The sequence below is a fragment of the Silene latifolia genome, chromosome 3, assembly GCF_048544455.1.
Source record: "Silene latifolia isolate original U9 population chromosome 3, ASM4854445v1, whole genome shotgun sequence".
NCBI lineage: Eukaryota > Viridiplantae > Streptophyta > Magnoliopsida > Caryophyllales > Caryophyllaceae > Silene > Silene latifolia.
Window position 1 is genome coordinate 126,127,645 of NC_133528.1, and position 9,308 is coordinate 126,136,952.

At 40.2% G+C, this 9,308-nt stretch overlaps 1 non-coding gene across 1 annotated transcript; it reads left to right on the plus strand.

Annotated features, from left to right (window-relative positions):
• Positions 1 to 4,207: 4,207 nt before the first annotated feature.
• Positions 4,208 to 4,314, plus strand: LOC141650086 (small nucleolar RNA R71). Its single transcript, XR_012546148.1, has one exon. It is a non-coding gene; the product is annotated as a small nucleolar RNA R71 (small nucleolar RNA).
• Positions 4,315 to 9,308: the final 4,994 nt, after the last annotated feature.

Below are 9,308 nucleotides of genomic sequence, written 5' to 3' on the forward strand. Positions count from 1 at the left end.
ACTTTAGCTAAGACTTCTTTCAATTCTCTGTTAGAAATCTCAACCTGACCACTAGTTTGGGGATGATACCCCAAACCTCTACGATGTTGGACACCGAATTTAGTCAATAAAGCACTAAGTTGTTTCTCTTTAAAATGCATTCCACCATCGCTAATGACAACCTTAGGGACACAAAAACGAGGGAAAATAATCTTTTTAAACAGTTTAATCACGGCCTTTGCATCGCAATGGGGAGTAGCAATAGCTTCCACCCATTTGGACACATAATCTACAGCTACGAGGATATATTTATTACCTTGACTGCTCGGAAAAGGTCCTTGATAATCAATGCCCCAGACATCGAAAATCTCAACCTCAAGAATGCCTACCTGTGGCATCTCATGTCTCTTGGAAATATTCCCCGATCTTTGACAAGCATCGCACTCAGCAACAAAATTGCGACTATCTGCATGCAAAGTTGGCCAATAGAAACCAGATTGAGTACCTTTGCCCACGGTCAGGGACGGACCATGGTGACCACCATAGGCGTAAGATCGGCAAGCTTCTAGGATATCCTTCACCTCCCATTGAGGCACACATCTCCAGATAAGACCGTCTGCGCATTCCTTGAAAACATAAGGATCATCCCAAAAGTATTGTCTAGCATCATAAGCGAACCGCTTCTTCGCCGCCATGAAAGCTCGGGTGGTATCCTACCGTCACAAACAAAGTTAGCAAAATCAAAGCAAACCACGGAGGTGGATAAGACCCTGAAGTAGTAATAGCTAACAGACTCTCATCGGGAAAAGAATCATTAATAGGTAACGAATCCTCCCTTTTCTGTCACCGCGGGCGAGATAAATGGTCACCACCACATTCTCTCGCCCCTTTCTTATCTCGATCTCCAAATCAAACTCCCGCAAAAGGAGTATCCACCTCAAAAGCCTCGGCTTCGCATCCTTCTTGAGAAAGAGAGTCTTGCCGCCGCATGGTCAATATAAACAAGTAACCTTAGAACCTAACAAATAAGACCGAAATTTGTCTAAGGCAAAAACTACGACTAGAAACTCTTTCTCGGTGGTATAATAGTTGACTTGAGCCTCATCCGAGTTCGGCTCGCATAGTATATGGCATTTAAAACTTTATTCTTCCATTGTCCCAAAAGCGCACCGATCGCATAATCGCGGCATCACACATAATCTCAAATGGGAGATCCTAATCAGTAATTTGAATGATTGGTGCGAAACTAGAGCCTCCTTCAACCTGTTAAAAGCTAAAAGGCACTCATCAGTAAACTCAAAGACAGCATCCTTAAGGAGCAATTGTGTAAGTGGTTTAGCAATTTTTGAAAAATTCTTAATGAAACGCCGATAGAAACCAGCGTGACCAAGGAAACTCCTCACTCCTTTAACATTCACGGGAGGAGGTAATTGCTCAATCACCTGCACTTTTGCTTTGTCAACATGTATACCCTTATCAGAAATCAGATGCCCTAACACAACTCCCTCATTGACCATAAACTAACATTTTTCCCAGTTTAAAACAAGATTAACATCTATACAACGCTGCATGACTTTATCAAGGTTAGCTAAACAACGATCAAAGTCATTACCATAAACTGAGAAATCATCCACAAATACCTCCATAATGTTCTCTATATAATCAGAAAAAATCCCCATCATGTACCTTTGAAAAGTAGCAGGGGCGTTACACAATCCGAAAGGCATTCTACTATATGCAAAAACACCATGTGGACAGGTAAAAGTGGTCTTACTCTGATCATCTGGATGAATAGGGATCTGAAAGAACCCTGAATATCCGTCTAGAAAACAGAAAAATTTGTTAGAAGCAAGTCTTTCAGTCATTTGGTCAACAAAAGGGAGAGGGAAATGGTCTTTCTTGGTGGCGGCATTCAATTGTCTATAATCAATGCACATCCGCCACCCTGTCACTACTCGTGTTGGTATTAATTCATTTTTCTCATTTTTAACCACGGTAGTCCCTCCTTTCTTCGGGACTACCTGAACCGGGCTAACCCACTTGGAGTTGCCAATCGTATAAATAATACCGCATCGAGTAGTTTCATCACCTCGGCCATAACAACTTCCTCGCATCTTTGGGTTCAACTTGCGTTGACCGTCTCGTAAGGCTTGTGGCCTTCCTCCGGCCTCTATCCCGTGCATGCAAATATCGGTGATGCCCTTAATGTCATCCAAATAGTAACCTAAAGCCTTCTGTTTTCTTAAGCACACACATCAAAGGCATATTTGGTCATCATTAAGCTTAGCGCTAACAATAGCCGGGTCTTGCTCCGTATCATCTAGAAAAACATACTTAAGATTAGGAGGAAGTGGCTTACGCTCCGGCACTTTTACCTCTACAAAGACATGGACAGAATCAGCTACAATGGCATAGCAAGTGTTTACCAAATTCTCGTTGGCCAGGCTCAAGAGCATCTCATCTTCTTCCTCTGTGAGCTCGTAGCTTTCCATTGAGGCTACCAATGCACTGGCTCCTCGGCATTCTCCATTTGTATTTCCCGCACACTCATCCGAACCAGTTAGATCGGCTAAGGGATCCTTGGCTAAGGATTCCCTCCAATTTTAACTAACGACCACATCAACAATATCAATGGAATAACACGTATCATCGTCGGCGAGGTTCGATCGCCTTACGAGCAAGATCGAACTCAATGGTGTCATCCCCTACCTCTAAGGTAATGATTCCGCGTTTGACATCTATCACGACTCATTTGTATGTAAAAATGGTCTACCTAAAATAATAGGTATCGATTGTCCTCCGCAATGTCCAAAACAACGAAATCGCGGGGAATAAAAAACTTACCCACTCAAACGGGTACATCCTCTAGAACTCCTATAGGTCTCTGAGTCGATCTATTTGCCATCTGAACGGTAATATCGGTCACCTTAAGTCTACCAATATTTAACCTTTCGCAAACAGAATACGGCATGACAGTGACACTGGCCCCTAAATCACAAAGGGCCTTTCCAATTTCGTGGTTACCTATAGTGCAAGGAATTGAAAAACTATCCGGGTCCTTTAATTTGGGTGGTATATTAACTTGCAAAAGAGCATTGCATTCTTCCACGAAAGCAACATTACCATCATCACGAAAATTTCTCTTACGATTTAAAATGTCTTTCATAAATTTAGCGTAAGAGGGTACCTGGGTAATTAGATCAGTGAAAGGAATCGTTACCTCGAGATTCTGGACCATTTCCAAAAACTTACCAAACTTGCGCTCCAGCTTAGTATTCTTTAAACGCTCCGGATACGGGACTGCAACACTGGCCGTAGGATCAGAAACCTTCGGCTTCTCTAAGTTTAAAACTTCTGTCAAATCATCAATAAGTGTAGAATCATGCAAACTAGTTGACGGATTTGCGTCTGCATCTTGGAGAACGATCGATCGACCATTTGTAACGATCGATCGACCGATCTAAGCTGGCGTGAAGCAGTTCTGGACGAAACTTCTTCGTCAGGAGTCTCAGTCGATCGACTGGCAATGTTGGTCGATCGACTGCTTGTGCTGGGTGTAAATAGTTTCTCATCAGAAACTTTTTTATCTGACACCCAAGTCGATCGACTGCTGTTGTTGGTCGATCGACCAGAGGTACTGGCAATTGAGCTCGTTTTTGCACCAGAAATTAAACTAGCCTCTTCATCATTTCCCGAGTCTTCTCTTGGCTCATCAGGACCATCATAGGAGAGGCCACTTCTGAGATTAATGGCATTAATCGTTTCAATTGGCCCTTCACATTTGCTTGAAGAATTGGCAACTTGCTTAGCCTCTATATTCTCCAACTGCTTCACAAAGTTCTTTGAGGACTCAATCCCGGCTGCTTCTATATTCGCCACTTGAACCAAAAGAGTTTGGACCATTTCTCTCAATTTCGCGGTCTCATCTGAATTATGGACAGGAATTTCAACTCTTTCCTTGGAAGCTTCAGAGGCCTCGAGCTTCTCGAGACGGGCAGTAATAGAAGTAATGAGTGTCACAACGGTACTCATTTCATCACTTTGCTTTCGTGAATTTCCACGTGAACTCCCAAACTCAGCTCTATGGACCGCCATCTCCTCAATAGTGTTCCATCCTCTATTCTGACTGGTATTGTTTTGGAACCTACCATTCGCAGCTGCATCCAAGATGACCTTATAATCATCATATAAAGCATTATAGAATAAGTTGCAAAGATACCACTGCTGGAAACCATGGTGAGGGACAGCTCGGACCAAACTTTTGAAATGTCCCCATGCTTCACAAAAGCCCTCATCAGCTCCTTGCTGGAAATTTGTAATTTTACTTCTCAAGGCGCCAGTCTTTGAAAGTGGGAAATACTTCTTGTAGAAGGCTAATGCTAGAGATGTCCAATCTGTGACTCCAGATACTACCCTATCAAGGTAGCGGTACCAATATCGCGCCGAATCCTTCAAGGAGTATAAGAACATCACCCCCTTTACTTCATCTTGAGTCACCCCAGCCGGTATAGGTATGGAACAAGCATGAGTACGTGAAAATTTCCATATGCTTCAAGGGGTCCTCATCTGGTAAACCAGCAAACTGATTTCGCTCCACTAAATCGATATAAGAGGAACGAAATTCAAAGTTACCGGTAGTAGGGGTAGGTAACACGTGCCCCTTTGGAAGGTGGTGCTCCTTTGGCTGAAGATTATCATATATTGTAGCCATATTCGCAAAACTGAGAGTACTCAAGCCTTCCTCTCAAAAACCTGTCTTCTAACTGTGCAAAAGCAAAACTAGAAGCAAAGGTAAGCAACGGCCTCAAGGAACCAAAGTTCCTTGAGACAAGAAAAATAAACTAAAAATAAAGCAAATAGAATTACACCGTCTCCCCGGCAACGGCGCCAAAATTTGATACCGTCGTTTTGTATCAAAATTAAATTTATAATTCCAAACTAAAACTATAGCTAGTGATAGTAAGGGTCAAACCACAGAAAGACAAGATCAATTTTGTTTGCTATTTTCAGTCTATAAAAGTAACAATTAAATGGGGGTTTTGAATTTGGTTGATTCTAATGACTAATTACTAAATATAAAATTTCTCAACAAGATAAAAGAGAGATCGGGAATTTCGGTTCACCATGGCTAAGGTCAGGTCAATAAGGTAGCAGAGGTCCTATAATACGGTCTCGGGGAAAATGAGCAGGCCTTTCGATCTATGCTCAAATTAACCTTACGGTCTTCTAATTCCCAAGAATTTCTCAAAGCTTTCGCTCAAAGGAAATTCCAATCTAATGATAATTTAAATTACTAATCTTTCAATCTAGTAAAAAGGTTTATCAAAAGACAACAAGATCGATACGGAAGAATTCATGCTAACCAAATAATCCTAATTTATGCCATGGCTCACCTCATTCCCAATCAATACAATTAGCTACGCATGATTACAACTACGACAATTGCAAAATTAAAGACAAAGAACAAGATTGACATGATTGAAATGAATTGAAGACAAAAGACAAAACTGAATTGCTGAAATTAAATTGGTAACCAAAGGATCATTAACAAGAAATCAAAGAGGAAGGAAATTGCATAAAAGCTTACTAATTAAATGATGAATAAAGCAATCAAATTCGGGATTCGTCGTCCCTCTTTCTTGCCTCCAAACTAGATCTAAAACCGAGTTCTTCAATAATGAAAAGCATAACCTAAAAGTATTCTGCGTTCTACTGATAAAACCATCCCAAAAGTTAATTACAAATTGGGCTTTTAAAAGTCTAACACGAAAAATAAATCTCAGCTGCGCGGCTTGGTCGATCGACTAAGGGGCACAGTCGATCGACTAAGGGGCACAGTCGATCGACTGCTGAGTGCTATACAGTAGCGTCTGATGAAATTCGTTGGTCGATCGACTGGTGATGTTGGTCGATCGACCAAATGAGCTGTGTAGTGGCTTCTTTCTCTCTTCAAATCAGCTCTTCACTCCATTGCACGCATTCCAAGGTGAGTGAATCCGAACTCCCTTCTTCCAAGCTTCCCTGATGTTGCCTCCGGAGGACGATTTAGGCTTGATTTAGCTTACTTCCACTCATTCCTACAATAAATCATAGAAAATGCAAAGTAAACCATTTCGGGAGAAATAATAGCTTAAAGCTAACAAATACACATGGAAATACGTGCCAAAACTGCAAATAAAGTGTATAGAATATGCACGTATCATTGATTTCGTAACTTGTTCATTAACGTGAACCTTTGTTAGAATCATTAGTGCTTTCTTATTAGCGTAAGTTAGTCACTCGAGTATTTAACGGTACTCATTGAGTTACAGCTAGAGTTAGTTGTACGAGTTGGGTTAGTAAATTTGTAATCCGTAGAAAGGTACTAAATTTATTAATCGAGAATAGTGGACGTAGGTTTCGACTTTTGAAACTGAACCACTTCAAAAACCGTGTGTCTCTTCGTTCTTTCGTTTGTTTCGTTTATTCCGTTTACTTTCATTAGTTGATTAGTTAAAGTTTAATCAATAAACTTTAAATAATCAATTACATACGCATAATCGAAAAAGCTTTAAAAAGTTTTAAATCCTCAATTCACCCCCCCTCTTGAGTATTTTGGATCAATAGACTCTTCAATTGGTATCAGAGCCTCGTGCTCTTGATTGCCTAACCGCAAAGAGGCTGATCTATCTTGTTTTTCATTTATCTTATCGTTTTATATTCCGCTGCCTATCACGTGATAAATGGATTCCAAATATCTTAAGTGTCCCGTCTTTGATGGGAAGAATAATGGATACTGGAAAAACATGATGACTCACTATGTGAAAGGTCACGATTGGGAGTGCTGAAGGATCATTCAAAACGGACCCACAAAATTCTTGTGGCATCCGAGGAAGGCACTACCTATGAAAAGAAAGAAGAGGACTATGTCGAGGCCGACTACAAGAAGGCCGAAAAGAACTCCAAAGCAATAAGTCTCCTGCAAAACGGAATGACTTCTACTGAGTTTGATCGGTTCTCTTCATGTTCCACGACCAAGGAGATATGGGATGAGCTTCAATTAGCTTATGAGGGTACTTCCATTGTTAGGAAGCACCGAATAGATTTGTTTATGCAAAAATATGAGCTATTCATTATGGAGCCTAATGAGTCCTTAGATAGCATGTCTGCAAGGTTTTCAAGCATCATAAATGAACTAAAAAACCTAGGTAGAAAATTCAGTACTGAGGACATTGCTAGAAAGGTTCTTAGGAGCCTTACTAAGAAGTGGCGCGCTAAGGTCACTGCAATGGAGGAATCACGAGATCTTGAAGCCCTTTCCTATCAAGAACTCATTGGTGCTCTCATAGCCCATGAAATTACTCTTAACAAAGATGACGCTGAATCAAGTCGCAATAAGAGTATGGCCTTAAAGAGTGAAGAAGTTGACTCTGAACTAGAGGATGAAACTGTTCTGTTTGCACGTCGTTTTAAAAATAAGATATTTCGAAACAAACAAGCAAAATCATCCTATAACAACAACAACAAATCGTCCAACAAAAAGGTTACTGAATCAAAGTCATCTTTCGCAAATAGAGGTTGCTTCAAGTGTGGAGAATCTGGTCATATGATCAAGGATTGTCCAACATGGGAGAAGATAAAAGACAAGACAAAACGCGAGAAGACAAAGAGAGAATTCAAACAAGTTATGATGGCTTCGTGTTGGGGAGACCTTGACTCAGAAGATGACGAGGAGTCTGAAGACGACGAAGTGGCCAACCTTTGTCTCAGCAGTGTTAGTCTTGACCTAATCTCCGACAGCGACAATGAAAGCACAAACTCTCATTCAAACTATTGCCTTCTCGGAGAATCAGACGAAGATGACGATGAAGAGGTAAGTTATCTTGAGCTTAAAAAATGCGTTAAGAAATTGTCTAAAAGTGCTTTAATTGAATTCTTTGAACAATCTCTTGATAAGTGTCACGAACAGGATTTGGAATTGAAAGATCTAAAGGAACAGATTCTCGAAATCGCGGAAGAGAATCATACTCTCAAGGCTAAAGCTAAGAAGTTGAAATCTAAAGTTATAGCTGAGAAAGCTACAACATTAGATTCTTCTATGGCTGAAAAAAAGGAATTAGAGTCCAAAGTTATAGCTAATGAAGCTATAACTTCCGACCTAAAGCTTAACATCAAGCACCTTCAAGCCAAAGTTATAGCTAATGAAGCTATAACTTTAGAAAAGCCAAAGAACTTTTGGAAGCTAAGGTCACATCTAATGAAGCAGTGATCTTAAACTAAAAGAAAGAGATAGATTCCCTTTCAAAGCAATTAAAGGAATCTAAAACCGATATGATCAATGTTAAGAAACAACACACCGATGTTGTGTTCATTCTTAACAAACGATTCCAAGACTTTCGTGATAACTTTAAAAAGGACAATGAAGTAGATCACACGAAATGTCAAGAGGAAATTAAAACCCTAAAAGACCTACTTCTACACGCTAGAAAGGTCCATGATAAATGGGAAGGTAGCACAAAAGTCCTAAACTTCCTAACCGAACAATCTGACAATAATATGAAGATGGGGTTAGGACATGAGTGCTACAGCCGTAGAGATCACTCTAAATGCAAATCTACACCTTCGGATTTTGATTTGGAAAAAGGAAGTATCTTTGATCTTCTGAATACGATTTGCAATTCTTTGTGGTCATACGGGTCACATCCAAATCAATTGTGTCAAAAAGGCTCATGATATACGAAAAAATGCCGAACATGCTAAAACTGTTGACACAGTTGACGAGTATAAGGAAACCCCCACTAACGAACCTAACGAAGAAAGGAATAATAAATTTCGTTGGTTCTATGACATGGCCTTTGACTACACTAAGAAACCTAGCACTTCACAAAACCCTTGTCAATCTCAACCTAGTAAACCTACTAACAAGGGAAATAGTCGTGAAAGACCTAGAGAAATTCCTAGACCTAGAGAAAACCCTAACCCTATAACTCCTCCCAAGCCAAATAAACCAAGGGTTAGAAAAACGGTTATTAGACAAGTTTGGGTTCGAAAAGATCTATTATATAGAGTAACTAATCATAAGGGACCCAACTTAGCTTGGGTACCTAAGAACTGTATCTAATCCTTTATGCAGGAAGAAGTGAAAGAAAACAATCAATGGTATCTTGATAGTGGATGCTCGAGACATATGACCGGAGATAAGAATCTGTTTCTTTCACTCAAGCCCTTCAATGGAGGAAAAGTAACGTTCGGGGACAACAAAAAGGGAAAAGTCATTGGCATTCGCAAAATCGGAATTTCTAAGTCTCAAGCAATCAGTGATGTTTATCTCGTGGATGGTCTAAAACATA